The sequence below is a fragment of the Pelophylax lessonae genome (assembly GCF_965119305.1).
Source record: "Pelophylax lessonae genome assembly, chromosome: 5".
In the NCBI taxonomy this organism is placed as follows: domain Eukaryota; kingdom Metazoa; phylum Chordata; class Amphibia; order Anura; family Ranidae; genus Pelophylax; species Pelophylax lessonae.
Genome location: NC_138772.1, coordinates 557,305,161 through 557,321,352, shown reverse-complemented (window position 1 = coordinate 557,321,352; position 16,192 = coordinate 557,305,161).

Here is a 16,192-nt window from a genome sequence, read left to right as displayed (position 1 = left end):
GAAGCCTCTTCTAAAGATGATGCACAAGAAAGCCAGCAAACAGTTTTCTGAAGACAAGCAGACTAAGGACATGGATTACTGGTACCATGTCCTGTGGTCTGATGAGAGCAAGATAAACTTATTTGGTTCAGATGGATTTTAAGCATTTGTGGCAACAACCAGGTGAGGAGTGCAAAGACAAGTGTGTCTTGCCTACCGTCAAGCATGGTGGTGGGAGTGTCATGGTCTGGGGCTGCATGAGTGCTGCCGGCACTGGGGAGTTACAGTTCATTGAGGGAACCATGAATGCCAACATGTACTGTGACATACTGAAGAAGAGCATGATCCCCTCCCTTCGGAGACTGGGCCGCAGGGCAATATTCCAACATAACAACCCCAAACACACCTTCAAGACGACCAATGCCTTGCTAAAGAAGCTGAGGGTAAAGGTGATGGACTGGCCAAGCATGTCTCCAGATCTAAACCCTATTGAGCATCTGTGGGGCATCCTCAAACAGAAGGTGGAGGAGCGGACGGTCTCTAACATCCACCAGCTCCGTGAGGTCGTCATGAAGGAGTGGAAGAGGACTTCAGTGGCAATCTGTGAAGCTCTGGTGAACTCCAAGCCCAAGAGGGTTAAGGCAGAGCTGGAAAATAATTGTGGCCACACAAAATATTGACACTTTAGGCCCAATTTGGACATTTTCACTTAGGGGTGTACTCACTTTTTTTGCCAGCAGTTTAGACATTAATGGCTGTGCATTGAGTTATTTTGAGGGGACAGCAAATTTACACTGTTATACAAGCTGTACACTCACTACTTTACATTGTAGCAAAGTGTAATTTCTTCAGTGTTGTCACATGAAAAGATAGAATAAAATATTTACAAAAATGTGAGGGGTGTACTAACTTTTGTGAGATACTGTAGATCACAAGCAGATATTGGATGACATTAAATTCCTGTAAACTTCAATGAGTATGAAGGAACAAGAGATCAACCAATGGCCAATTAATAACTTGTATAGCTGGTCCAGAGTCCATTAGACAACAATGTTCTGGCAGTACACTGTGCTAACACGCCATGCTGCCCACCATGCGGCGCCTTTTTTGATTGCAGAATCAAAATGCTGTTGTGTGCAGTATTTTGATTTTTATAGCAATACAGCAGTGTGATGAGCCGTCTTCACAGGCACTTTGTTAGGTGTAGCTGAGAGTATAAGAGCATCATTGTGTGCGGTGCTGGTGAGGCCTCTGGAGGTTGTCCAATGACTGGCCCAGTCTGGTCCCTCCGCCATTGTTCTGGGCCCCGGTGTAACGAGATCCTCCGGCTTCAGATAATCCCACCTGTACAATACTGTCACCTGATCTCCCAATCTGCTGTCCTCACACCTGGCAGGTGACTCAGCCTGGGACCTGGAAAGACTCACAGAGGACTGGAATAGCTCCATCTACCACTCGTATATCATGCCGGTTGGGGCTAACTGAGGATTTGTTGCTGAAATGTCAAAAAAAAATGTGTAAACGTTCGCCTAAAAATACTTAAAGATGAATTCCAGGTGGTCCAGCTTGGACCGATGTAAGCATGTATGTGCCATACCTGGCCAATTCCTTTGGAAGATGGAAATCATTGTAGTAGACACAGTAACTACAGGGATCTCCATGCTGACTCTATCCAAAAAGGGAAAGGCTGGCGCCATGAAAATCAGCTAAAACGTTATTCTTTAATAATACAGGTGAAAAACAGCCATAAAAATCCAACGCGTTTCAGCTGTTAGCTATGGTTAACCACTTGCCGAACATGCACTGTAGCTTTACTGCTACAGTCCGGGCCGGCTGCACAGAATCACAGATATATACACGATTCAGCTTTTCCGGGTAGGGGGCACAGCACAAGTTGATTAGCAGGTGCCGGCCAATGATTGACCTCCGGCACCCGATGATCGGCTAGGAGAAAGATAGAACAGAGCTCTGGTTATGTAAACAATACAGAGCTCTGTCCTGTCAGCGTTTTTTTGTTTCCCTGCACATCCCTTAGTAAAAGCAGCACACAGTACACACATAAACACTGGCTAGGCTCACATTTAACCCTTTGATCGCCCTAGATGTATAACCACTTCCCGGCCAGTGTCATTAGTACAGTGACAGTATACAATATTAGCACTGACTATTGTATTAGTGTCACTGATTCCCACAAAGTGTCAGAATGTCCGCCACAATATCGCAGTCCCGCTATAAGTCACTGATCACCGCTATCACTAGTATTAAAAAAAAAGAAAAAAAGAAAAATCCTGGTATATATGCCCTAGTTTGTAGACGTGATAACTTTTGCGTAAACCAATCAATCTACGCTTATTGGGATTTTTCTTACCACAAATATGTAGCAGAATACTTATTGGCCTAAATTGATAAAGAAATTAGATTTTTTTACATTTTTTTAATATGTTTTATAGCAGATATTTTTTTTTTATTTTTTTTAAATGCTCTGCCTTTTTTCGTTTCATTAGTGCCAATATGGGAGCATACATGTGGTAGTATGCTGCCATAGATTTGTATTTGTGCCAGGAAAGGAAAATTATGATAGGCATTTGATACAATTTTCCTGGTGCCAACATGCCGGCGTACATGTGGTAGTATGCTTCCATGGATTGTCGCCAGGATAGGAAAATTATGGTAAGCATTTGATGCAATTTTTCTGGTTCCACCATGGCAGCACACGTGATAATATGCTGCCATGGGTTGGTTCCAGGAAAGGAAAATTATGGTAAGCATTTGATACGATTTTCCTGGTGCCAACATAGTACATAGTACATAGTAGGTGGCATATTATGGCACTAGTACATATGTACATAGTACATAGTAACATGGCGGCATACATGTGGTAGTATGCTGCCATGGATTGGTTCCAGGAAAGGAAAATTATGGTAAGCATTTGATACGATTTTCCTGGTGCCAACATGGCGGCATACATGTGATAGTATGCTTCCACGGATTGGCGCCAGGAAAGGAAAATTATGGTAAGCATTTGATCCAATTTTTCTGGTGCCAGCATGGTGGTGTACATGTGGTAGTATGCTTCCATGGATTGGCGTCAGGAAAGGAAAATTATGGTAAGTATTTGATAAAATTTTCCTGGTTCCACCATGGTAGCACACATGTAATAATATGCTGCCATGGATTGGCATCAAAAAAGGAAAATTATAGTAGGGATTTGATACAATTTTCCTGGTGCCAACATGGCGACGTACATGTGGTAGTATGTTGCCATGGATTGACACCAGGAAAGGAAAATTATGGTAAGTATTTGATACAATTTTCCTGGTGCCTACATGGCGCCGTACATGTGGTAGTATGCTGCCATAGATTGACGCCAGGAAAGGAAAAATATGGTAAGTATTTAACACAATTTTCCTGGTTCCACCATGACAGCACACATGTAAGAATATGCTGCCATAGATTAACGCCAAAAAAAGGGAAATTATGGTAAGTATTTGATACAATTTTCCTGGTTCCACCATGGCAGCACACATGTAATAATATGCTGCCATGGATTGGCATCAAAAAAGGAAAATTATGGTCAGGATTTGATACAATTTTCCTGTTGGCAACATGGCGATGTACATGTGGTAATAGGCTGACATGGATTGGCGCCAGGATAGGAAAATTATGGTAAGCATTTGATGCAATTTTTCTGGTTCCACCATGGCAGCACATGTGATAATATGCTGCCATGGGTTGGTTCCAGGAAAGGAAAATTATGGTAAGCATTTGATACGATTTTCCTGGTGCCAACATGGCGGCATACATGTGATAGTATGCTTCCATGGATTGGCGTCAGGAAAGGAAAATTATGGTAATATTTGATACAATTTTCCTGGTTCCACCATGGCAGCACACATGTAATAATATGCTGCCATGAATTGGCATCAAAAAAAGGAAAATGATGGTAGGGATTTGAGACAATTTTCCTGGTGCCAACATGGCGATGTACATGTGGTAATAGGCTGACATGGATTGGCACCAGGAAAGGAAAATTATGGTAAGTATTTGATATAATTTTCCTGATGCCAACATGGCGGCGTACATGTGGTAGTACGTTGCCATGGATTGGCGCCAGGAAAGGAAAATTATGGTAAGTATTTGATACAATTTTCCTGGTGCCAACATGGCGGCGTACATGTGGTAGTATGCTGTCAAAGATTGGTCCAGGAAAGGAAAATTATGGTAAGTATTTAATAAAAATTTCCTGGTTCCACCATGACAGCACACGTGTAATAATATGTTGCCATAAAAGAAAAGGGAAATTATGGTAAGCATTTTCTACAGTTTTCTTGGTTGCACCGTAGCAGCGCACATGTGGTAGCATGATGCCATAGATTGGCACCAGGAAAGGAAAATTATGCTAAGCATTTGATCAAATTTTCCTGGTGCCAACATGGTGCCGTACATGTGGTAGTATGCTGCATTGGATTGGCATCAGGAAAGCAAAATTATGGTAAGTATTTGACACATTCTTTCCATTATATTTCCCTGCACACCTGAGATCAGACTGAGAGTGGGAGTGTCAGCCAGGTGAGCCAATCATGATCTTTGCCATTGCACAGCTTTTCTCTAACATGTACTGGGGCCTGGGGAAGGTGTCTATATGGACCTCCAAGTAGGAGGAGGACTCAGGAAGGATGCAGGCTGCTGGCTCGGAGGTGACACAGGAAGCAGTAGACCTGCACGCTTTGAAAAGCGGTGTCACCCCCTTTTACTATTGTATTTAGTGCTCTGGCTTCAGTTCAGTTTTAACACTCAGTTAATCATTTTGCTGGGTCCTTGTGACATTGTCGCAGCGTGAGGGCCCCCGTGTGACTCACATCCCGGCTTTGTTGTCAGTTCTTGGGCCGAGTATTGTTTCTCCCCACAAAATGTTAATAATGGAGTGCGATTCTAATTCAGTATGTCCCATGAAAGCGGCACGCTGCTCGCAGATGTGTGTCTTATCCTCATATTACCCAATAATGCAGACACATCACCGTGTGCATGCCGGGTGTGCGCCATTCCGGCAACACAACTGTCTATGGAAAATGTGTTTTTACTCTGTCACTCACAATGCAGATTTTCATTGCTGGTAGATTGGCATTGCCGTGTTTTGCTTTGGCACAGGAACTGCTATGGTGGCTCCCAGACTGGATGCAGTAAGTAAAATGCAGAAGGGGTCAGATGTTAACCACTTGCTGGCCGCCCTATAGCAGTTTTACTGCTACAGGGTGGCAGCCCTGCACAGGATCACGTACTGTATATATAAGTGATCCTACACTTCCACCTGCAGGGGGCGCACACCACTTCTGCTGTGATTAATCCCAGCAGTAGCTGAATTGCGGGTACGGAGCCCTTGATGTCCTCTGGCACTTGCCAATCATCGGGCAGAGACTCAGACGGAGCTAAACAAGGCAGATCTCTAGTCTGACGGGGGGAAGGAATAGATTTTGTGTTCTGGCAAAGCAGGGACTAAGATTCATCTCCTTCTCCTTGTAAAAGCATAGTGCCCCATCATTGGTGTCAGTGGGAGGAATAGTGTCCCATCATTGGTGCCAGTGGGAGGAGTAGTGCTCCATCATTGGTGTCAGTGAGAGGAATAGTGTCCCATCATTGGTGTCAGTGGGAGGAATAGTGCCCCATCATTGGTGTCAGTGAGAGGAATAGTGTCCCATCATTGGTATCAGTGGGATGAATAGTGCCCCATCACTGGTTTCATAGGGAAGAATGGTGCCCCATCAATGGTATCAGTGGGAGGAATAGTGCCCCATCATTGGTGTCAGTGGGAGGAATAGTGTCCCATCATTGGTGTCAGTGGGAGGAATAGTGCCCCATCATTGGTGTCAGTGGGATGAATAATGCCCCATCACTGGTTTCATAGGGAAGAATGGTGCCCCATCATTGGTATCAGTGGGAAGAATAGTGCCCCATCATTGGTGTCAGTGGGAGGAATAGTGTCCCATCATTGGTGTCAGTGGGATGAATAATGCCCCATCACTGGTTTCATAGGGAAGAATGGTGCCCCATCATTGGTATCAGTGGGAGGAATAGTGCCCCATCATTGGTGTCAGTGGGAGGAATAGTGTCCCATCATTGGTGTCAGTGGGAGGAATAGTGTCCCATCATTGGTGTCAGTGGGAGGAATAGTGTCCCATCATTGGTGTCAGTGGGAGGAATAGTGCCACATCATTGGTATCAGTGGAAGGAATAGTGCTCCATCATTGGTGTCAGTGGGAGGAATAGTGCCCCATCATTGGTGTCAGTGCGAGGAATAGTGCCCCATCATTGGGATCAGTGGAAGGAATAGTGCTCCATCATTGGTGTCAGTGGGAGGAATAGTGTCCCATCATTGGTGTCAGTGGGAGGAATAGTGTCCCATCATTGGTGTCAGTGGGAGGAATAGTGCCCCATCATTGGTGTCAGTGGGATGAATAATGCCCCATCACTGGTTTCATAGGGGAAGAATGGTGCCCCATCATTGGTATCAGTGGGAGGAATAGTGCCCCATCATTGATGTCAGTGGGAGGAATAGTGTCCCATCTTTGGTGTCAGTGGGAGGAATAGTGTCCCATCATTGGTGTCAGTGGGAGGAATAGTGTCCCATCATGGGGTCAGTGGGAGGAATAGTGTGCCATCATGGGGTCAGTGGGAGGAATAGTGCCCCGTCATTGGTGTCAGTGGGGAGAATAGTGCCCCATCATTGGTGTCAGTGGGGAGAATAGTGCCCCATCATTGGTGTCAGTGGGAGGAATAGTGCCCCATCATTGGTGTCAGTGGAAGGAATAGTGCCCCATCATTGGTGTCAGTGGGAGGATTAGTGCCCCATTAGTGGTGTCAGTGGGAGGAATGGTGCTCCATTGTCAGTGTCAGAAGGCAGAATAGTGTCTGGTATCAGTGGGAGGGATAGGACCCCCAAGAGCGGATTATGGCAAGCAAAGGGCCGCAGCTGGCCCTCTAGCCACAGTTTGGAGACCACTGCCCTAGATAATTAACCCCTTCCCAGCCAGTTTCATTAGTACAGTGACAATGCATATTGTTAGCACTGATCATTGTATGTGTCACTAGTGTCAGTTAGTATCCAATTTTCCGCCGCAATCTCGCAGTCCCGCTAGAAGTCTCTGATCGCCACCATTACTAGTATTAACTGGTTAATGACCGCCCATTGCAGTTACACTGCGGCAGGCAGCCGCTCCCAGACAAATGGCCGTAAATGTATGGCGCTCACTCTTGGGAGGCTAGGAGGAGCCGACACCCGCAATCGCTCCCCGCTGAGAGAGAAGGACAGTCGGCTGTTGTAAACACAGTCGACCATCCATCTCCCTGCAATGATCATAGAGCCCATGTGATCCTTCTATATAGGATCACAGGTCTCTATGGTCATTTCAGAAGCCAGGCCCCCCCACAGTTAGAATCACTTCCCTAGGCTCACATTTAACCCCTTGATCACCCATAATGTTAACCCCTTCCCTGCCAGTGTCATTAGTACAGTGACAGTGCATATTTTTAGCACTTAATTACTGTAGTAATGTCACTGGTCCCCCCAAAAGTATCAAAAATGTCAGTTAGGGGTCCGATCTGTCCGCCGCAATGTCGCAGTCTGGCAAAAAATCGCAGATTGCCCCTATTACTAGTAAAAAAAAAAAAAACAATAAAAATGACATACAAAAAATGGTATGGAGGTTGGGTTCAATGAAGGAGTAATAAGTTACATCACCCTCATCCCTATACTGAACAGTAGACAAGAAAACGAAGGGGGTCCCCCTTCATTTTCTTGTCTAATAAAAATGACATAAATCCTTCCCATAGTTAGTAGATGTGATAACTTTTGCGCAAACCAAAAAAATTCAGATTTTTACTTTTTTTTCTTTTTTTCATATAGCAGAATGTGAAAAATATATGATTTTTTTTCAAAATTGTCGCTCTTTTTTGTTTATAGCGCAAAAAATAAAAATCGTACAGGTGATCAAATACCACCAAAAGAAAGCTCTGTTTGTGGGGAAAAAAAGGACGTCAACTTTATTTGGGTACAGCGTTGCACGACTGTGTAATTGTCCGTTAAAGTAACGCAGTGCCGAATGGCAAAATATGGCGTGGTTAGGAAGGGGGCAAATCCTTCCGGGCTTAAAGTGGTTAATAAAAAAAAAAAATTCCAGCATATATCCCATAGTTTGTAGACGCTATAACGTTTGCGTAAATCACTACACGCTTATTGGGAATTTTTTTTTTAACCAAGAACATGTAGCAGAATACAAATTTGCCTAAATTTATAAAGAAATTAGATTTTTTACATTTTTGTTTATTGGATGAGTTTTATAGTAGAAAGTAAAAAAAATATGATTTTCTTCTCAAATTGTCGCTCTTTTTTTGTTTATAGCGCAAAAAAATAAAAACGGCAGAACGTGATCAAATACCACCAAAAGAAAGCTCTATTTGTGGGGAAAAAGGACATCAAGTTTATTTGGGTACAGCGTCCCACGACCGCGCAATTGTCAGTTAAAGTAAGGTAGTGCCGAATCGCAAAAAATAGCCTGGTCATGAAGTGTGGGGGAGGGGTAAATCTTCCTGAGGACAAGTGGTTAAACCAACATTTCAGGAAAAATAAAACTGGCCACAAGGTTGTCACCTCGCTCTGTCATTCTCTTATAAAATCACTTAAAGGAATGATGAATTATAAGGAGATTCCCTCTCACCAATCAGGATAATGTATGGGAAGAATATTAACTCGTGTTTAGAATCCTACCTGAACAAATGTAATGTGAGTCCCTGCAGAGGAATACATTCATTCATATCATAAACTAAACCTCATCAGGGGGGAATGAATTCAGTCTGAGGACTCCTGATCATCTGTTGTACAGTATTTCACAAAGTAAGTACACCCCTCACATTTGTGTAAATATTTTATTCTATCTTTTCATGTGACAACACTGAAAAAATGAGACTTTGCTACAATGTAAAGTAGTGAGTGTACAGCTTGTATAACAGTGTAAATTTGCTGTCCCCTCAAAATAACTCAACACACAGCCATTAATGTCTAAACCGCTGGCAACAAAAGTGAGTACACCCCTAAGTGACAATGTCCAAATTGGGCCCAAATTGTCAATATTTTGTGTGGCCACCATTATTTTCCAGCACTGCCTTAACCCTCTTGGGCATGGAGTTCACCAGAGCTTCACAGGTTGTCACTGGAGTCCTCTTCCCCTCCTCCATGATGACATCACAGAGCTGGTGGATGTTAGAGACCTTGCGCTCCTCCACCTTCCGTTTGAGGATGTCCCACAGATGCTCAGTAGGGTTTAGGTCTGGAGACATGCTTGGCCAGTCCATCACCTTTACCCTCAGCTTCTTTAGCAACACAGTGGTCGTCTTGGAGGTGTTTGGGGTCATTTTCATGTTGGAATACTGCCCTGCGGCCCAGTCTCTGAAGGGAGGGGATCATGCTCTGCTTCAGTATGTCACAGTACATGTTGGCATTCATGGTTCCCTCAATGAACTGTAGCTCCCCAGTGCCGGCAGCACTCATGCAGCCCCAGACCATGACACTCCCACCACCATGCCTGACTGTAGGAAGACACACTTGTCTTTGTACTCCTCACCTGGTTGCCCCCACACACGCCTGACACCATCTGAACCAAATAAGTTTATCTTGGTCTCATCAGAGCACAGGAGATGGTTCCAGTAATCCATGTCCTTAGTCTGCTTGTCTTCAGCAAACTGTTTGCAGGCTTTCTTGTGCATCATCTTTAGAAAAGGCTTCCTTCTGGGATGACAGCCATGCAGACCAATTTGATGCAGTGTGCGGCGTATGGTCTGAGCACTGACAGGCTGACCCCCCACCCCTTCAACCTCTGCAGCAATGCTGGCAGCACTCATACGTCTATTTCCCAAAGACAACCTCTGGATATGATGCTGAGCATGTGCACTCAACTTCTTTGGTGGACCATGGTGAGGTCTGTTCTGAGTGGAACCTGTCCTGTTAAACCACTGTATGGTCTTGGCCACTGTGCTGCAACTCAGTTTCAGGTAGATAAAAAGTAATAACCGCGCTAATGGTACAGGAGAACAGCAGCAACTTCAAGTGTGACCACACCCCAAGCAATATTTCTATAAAAAGTCGCGCTAACTTGAATAATGGAAAATAAAGTCCATAAAGTCCATATAAATCAGGAACACAGTATCCAAACAGGCTCCCTATGGGTATACGCTTACGTGCACAGCACACACAGAGCGGCTCGTACAGGGTGATCATAGAGAGAGTGATAGAGATCCGGACGGGGAGACTTCTATCTATAGCCGCGATCCTGTGTACCGGGGAGGGCAGACAATGTACCGGACAGGCCGCTGATGTGGAGGAGTCCTGGGCATGGTGGTAATACCCTGGTTTCATTGGAGTTACTCGTATTGGAGTCACTTGCCCTGGAGTCCACTGCAGGTTCCGTGAAGCTCATCATCCCTATAGGCTCATTTACCATCCCCTTAGGGTAAGAGGCAAATTCTACTGGTGAAGGCTGGCGTCCTGTCATACTCTCTTGCTTTATTTGGCTCAATCTGATTTCTATCTGGTAAGAGGCGAGTGTTATTGGTGGTGGTTATCTACATAGAAGACACCCATAGGATTTTCTATTCACATTGGCAAACATATCTTTACACTGTGGTAAGAGGCGACTCCGGCTGTCACAGGATTGCACTTATATGATTGCATGTTTTTCAGCTATCTTTGGTAAGGGGTACCTTAGGTGTCCCTATCAGAGCATTCCTCTTTTTCTTTTTTCTTTTTTTCCATACACTGGTGGAGTTCACACTATTCATCCAGTTGTTAGTCACCCATTTTGGTGTATAATTAATTTTTTTCATCCGTTTTTGTTGGGTTTTATGCTATTGCGTTTTTTTCTTTTTTCCAATTTTTTGAGTCTACGCGAGAGATTGGTTCCAGTCTACTATCAAAGAGACGAGATTAGCTTCTGAGAACCTGCCTTTTGATTTACCAGCTCTGGTAAGCGTATACCCATAGGGAGCCTGTTTGGATACTGTGTTCCTGATTTATATGGACTTTATGGACTTTATTTTCCATTATTCAAGTTAGCGCGACTTTTTATAGAAAGAAACTCAGTTTCAGGGTCTTGGCAATCTTCTTATAGCCTAGGCCATCTTTATGTAGAACAACAATTCTTTTTTTTTAAGATCCTCAGAGAGTTCTTTGCCATGAGGTGCCATGTAGAACTTCCAGTGACCAGTATGAGAGAGTGAGAGCGATAACACCAAATGTAACACACCTGCTCCCCATTTACTCCTGAGACCTTGTAACACTAACCAGTCACATGACACCGGGGAGGGAAAATGGCTAGTTGGGCCCAAAATTTGGACATTGTCACTTAGGGGTGTACTCACTTTTGTTGCCAGCGGTTTAGACATTAATGGCTGTGTGTTGAGTTATTTTGAGGTGACAGCAAATTTACACTGTTATACAAGCTGTACACTCACTACTTTATGTAGCACTACTTCCAAGGGAGCTGCTGTGTGTGGGTTCCCCTGGGTTACCATTAGCAACAGTAGAACATTCTGACATGTTTCCAAGTGATTTTAACTCAGACAAGGACCAGTCAAGTTTCTTTGGTTTTTATGTTTTATTAGGAACTTGGATAGGAGAAGGGATGAATGGGATACTCCAACGGAACTAAACTATGCACAATAAGCAGGGACGATCTGATAAATGCTGGTTAACGCTGTTTGAGCTAGTCACGGCTAGGCCACTTACTGTGTTTCACCTTCGACTATGAAAGAGTCCTATTAGCTTCCTAAGGCACTCCTTCCTGAGGTAGCTGACTTTAATAGTAGACTGCACTGCTGAGCAGCTTCGGGGCCCTTCCTGGCACCCCCTTTAACCTCTAATCTTCAGGGCTTTACACTTGGCAGCCCCTTTACTGTAACACACCGGGTGAGCTGGCTCCTTGATCCCCTTGACCTCTCTGGAGTGATCCCCTCTCTCAGGCAGACCCCTGGGCAGATTCTTGAGTACTCACGATACTGTTTTTCCAAAAGAATCCTTCCCAGCAGCTCCACTTGGTCAGCACTCACTGGATCCTCTGCAGCACAGCTCAACCCCTGGTCCCTAGGCCTGGACCACCTTTCTCAGCAACAGGAGGAGAGACAGCATCACCCTCCTCCTGGGACCTGGCTTCCCGCCCAATGACACCCTGTCACATGCTCCCTCCAGATATATTCCCAATCCCAGGATTCATTGCAGCAATGCCCACCCACTGGGACAGTCATAAACCGGGTGTGCTATTGGCTATGTTTCCTCCACTGTCTAACAAGGTCCCTCATTGGATACAGTGGGGAGACTCCAACAGAACACACCTGGAAACATGTGACAGGCTAACTGACAGATCAGACCCTCCTGATAAGCAGAACAGGGTCACATATGCATTTAACCTCGCACCTACCCAGGAGGGTGCTACATTTTACATTGTAGCAAAGTGCCATTTCTTCAGTGTTGTCACATGAAAAGATAAATTAAAATATTTACAAAAATGTGAGGGGTGTACTTACTTTTGTCAGATACTGTGTATCCTGGTAGGGGGGCAGTTATACCGGGATTATGGTTGGTGGTACAATTAGGACCCCGGTGTTATTTTCTATAGCCGGCAATTCTCTTTTTAGTAAAAGTAATGCGAGCGGCTGGGCAGCCAGACCCCCCATCCCCCCATAAAGAGTACCTGTCATTGCTATTGCCATCAAGAGGGATGTTTACATTCCTTTTGGCAGCAATAAAAGTGATTTAAAAAAAAAAAAAGATTATAAAATAAATAATAATAAAAAAATAATAATAATAATAATAAAAAATTTAAAGGGCCCCCGTCACCCCATGCTCACACGCAGTGGCGAACGCACATGTCCGATACCGCACGCAAATGTAAACAGTGGTCGCACCACACATGTGAGGTATTGCCACAATCATTAGATCATGGGCAATAATTCCTTGCAGCTAGCATTGGGGGACAGAGGCACTTTATTTATATATTTTTTTAATTATTAATTAATAATTATTAATTATTAATTTTATTTTTACACTGTTGCTTTACATTTTTTTTTTAATTATAAAATTATTTTATTGTTTTATTTTTACACCATTGTTTTAAAACAACTTTTTAATTATTACATTTTATTGACTCCTATTGGTGCTTTATATATTTTATTTATTATTATTTATTTTATTTTTTTTTACATTTTTTTTTTTGTGTGGGAGCCAGACCATGGGCAGTAATTCTAGCACCAGACCTCCTCTGTAAATCAAAACTGGGGAGAAAAAAAAAAAAATCAGCTTGCAATGTATAAGTAATTACAGAGCTGCATTTATTTCCATCTTCTATATCTGCCTAAAGGAAGAAAATAGGAAATGATAAACGTTTTATAAACCATTGTAAGCATCACCCTCGGAGATTGTGTCCCCAGGTGCCCCCCCTCCCCCCTGGAGATTGTGTCCCCACGTGCCCCCCCCCGGAGATTGTGTCCCCAGGTGCCCCCCCGGAGATTATGTCTTCAGGTGCCCCCCCCCGAAGATTGTTCCCCCCCCAGGGATTGTGTCTCCAGGTGCCCCCCCCCCCCCGAGATTGTGTCCTCTGGTGTCCCCCTGGAGATCGTGACCCAAGGTGCCCCCCCCCCCCCGTAGATTGTGTACCCAGGTGCCCCCCCGGAGATTGTGTACCCAGGTGCCCCCCCTGGAGATTGTGTCCCCAGGTGCCCCTCCCCTGGAAATTTTGCCCCCCCCCCAGAGATTGTGTCCCCTTGCGCCCCCCCAGAGATTGTGTCCCCAGGTGCCCCCCCGGAGATTGTCTCTCCAGGTTCCCCCCTGGAGATTGTGTCCCCAGCTTCTCCCCCCTTCCTGGAGATTGTGTCCCCAGGTGCCCCTCCCCTGGAGATTTTGCCCCCCCCCCCGGAGATTGTCCCTAGGTGCATCCCCCCCGGAGACTGTGTCCCCCCTGGACATTGTGTCCCTAGGTGTACCCCCCCCCCGGAGATTGTGTCCCCAGGTGCCCCCCCCTTCCTGGAGATTGTGTCCCCCCTGGAGATTGTGTCCCTAGGTGTACCCCCCCCCCGGAGATTGTGTCCCCAGGTGCCCCCCCTCCCCCCTGGAGATTGTGTCCCCACGTGCCCCCCCCGGAGATTGTGTCCCCAGGTGCCCCCCCGGAGATTGTGTCTCCAGGTGCCCCCCCCCCGAGATTGTGTCCTCTGGTGTCCCCCTGGAGATCGTGACCCAAGGTGCCCCCCCCGTAGATTGTGTACCCAGGTGCCCCCCCGGAGATTGTGTACCCAGGTGCCCCCCCTGGAGATTGTGTCCCCAGGTGCCCCTCCCCTGGAAATTTTGCCCCCCCCCCAGAGATTGTGTCCCCTTGCGCCCCCCCAGAGATTGTGTCCCCAGGTGCCCCCCCGGAGATTGTCTCTCCAGGTTCCCCCCTGGAGATTGTGTCCCCAGCTTCTCCCCCCTTCCTGGAGATTGTGTCCCCAGGTGCCCCTCCCCTGGAGATTTTGCCCCCCCCCCCGGAGATTGTCCCTAGGTGCATCCCCCCCGGAGACTGTGTCCCCCCTGGACATTGTGTCCCTAGGTGTACCCCCCCCCCCGGAGATTGTGTCCCCAGGTGCCCCCCCCCCTTCCTGGAGATTGTGTCCCCCCTGGAGATTGTGTCCCTAGGTGTACCCCCCCCCCCGGAGATTGTGTCCCCAGGTGCCCCCCCCTTCCTGGAGATTGTGTCCCAAGGTGCACCCCCCCTCAGGGATTGTGTCCCAAGGTGCACCCCCCGGAGTGATGGACGGGGGGGGGGGGTGATTAGGGGGGAGTTGGTTCAGTTCCAAGCTGATCCGAAGCCAGCGGAGGACTTAGGAGGAGGAGGCCGGGTATAACGGGAGACGCCAGCGCTGATCCAGCTAAGACATTATTGTGATTCACAGCAGGAGGGACAAATCCTTGTCTTACGCGTTCTATCTTCTTATCGCCAATATTCCTCTGTCCTGGACGGATACACAGCCAGGAACGTAGAGTGTCACCGGGAGAAGAGTGCCAGGACATGCAGCAGTTCACCAACTCAAGAGACCCGTATCTGTCCTCATAACCACTTGAAGACCAGGCATTTTCTGGAACTTTTTGTTTATATATACACACACACACATATATATACATGCATACAGTATGTGACAAAAGTAAGTACACCCCTCCCATTTCTGTAAATAATTTATTCTATCTTTTCATGTGACAACACTGAAGAAATGACACTTTGCTACAATATAAAGTAGTGAGTGTACAGCTTGTATAACAGTGTAAATTTACTGTCCCCTCAAAATAACTCAACACACAGCCATTAATGTCTAAACCGCTGGCAACAAAAGTGAGTACACCCCTAAGTGACAATGTCCAAACTGGGCCCAAAGTGTCAATATTTTGTGTGGCCACCATTATTTTCCAGCAAGTGACGTAGGCTCTTTACCATGTGACCAGCTGCATCCAATCACAGCTGATCACATAGTAAACAGGAAGAGCCGTTGATCGTCTTTTCTCAGTTCGTGCCTGACAGGCACGAGTAGAGGAGAGCCGATCTGCGGCTCTCCTGACAGGGGGGGGTGTGCACTGGTAATCAGAGCATTGATTACCAGTGCAGACCCTTGGGGGGTGACACTAGAACCACCAGTGATGCCCACTCATGACCCCAGGGGTGTGTTTTTGCTGGCATTTTTTGGGAGTTTTTGGAGGCAGGCAAAACATCAGAACTTGTGCACAGTACCACTATACACAAGTTCAGATGTTTTTCCTGACTGCAAAGAACCCCAAAAAATGCCTGCTATTAAACCGAGAGAGAAGCTAACTACCTGTCCTGAAAGAAAGTGTTCTAATACAAACAATCTTTTTTTTTATGGTTCTGGACATGCTACAGAGCTGAAACTTCACAGGTACACTTTTTAGACCCCCCCAGATCTGAAATCCAAAGTAAAAATCAAAAAATCTCTTTTTTTTTTTTTTTTTAATTTTTTCAATAATTGGCTTTTTTTATCAAAAATGAAAAATTTTAAGAACTTTTTTTGTGTGATTTAGTGTCTGGGGGGTCTAAAAGGTGTACCTATGAAGTTTCAGCTCTGTAGCATGTCCAGAACCAGAAAAAAAAAAAAGGATTGTTTGTATTAGAACACTTTAAACACAGGTAGTTAG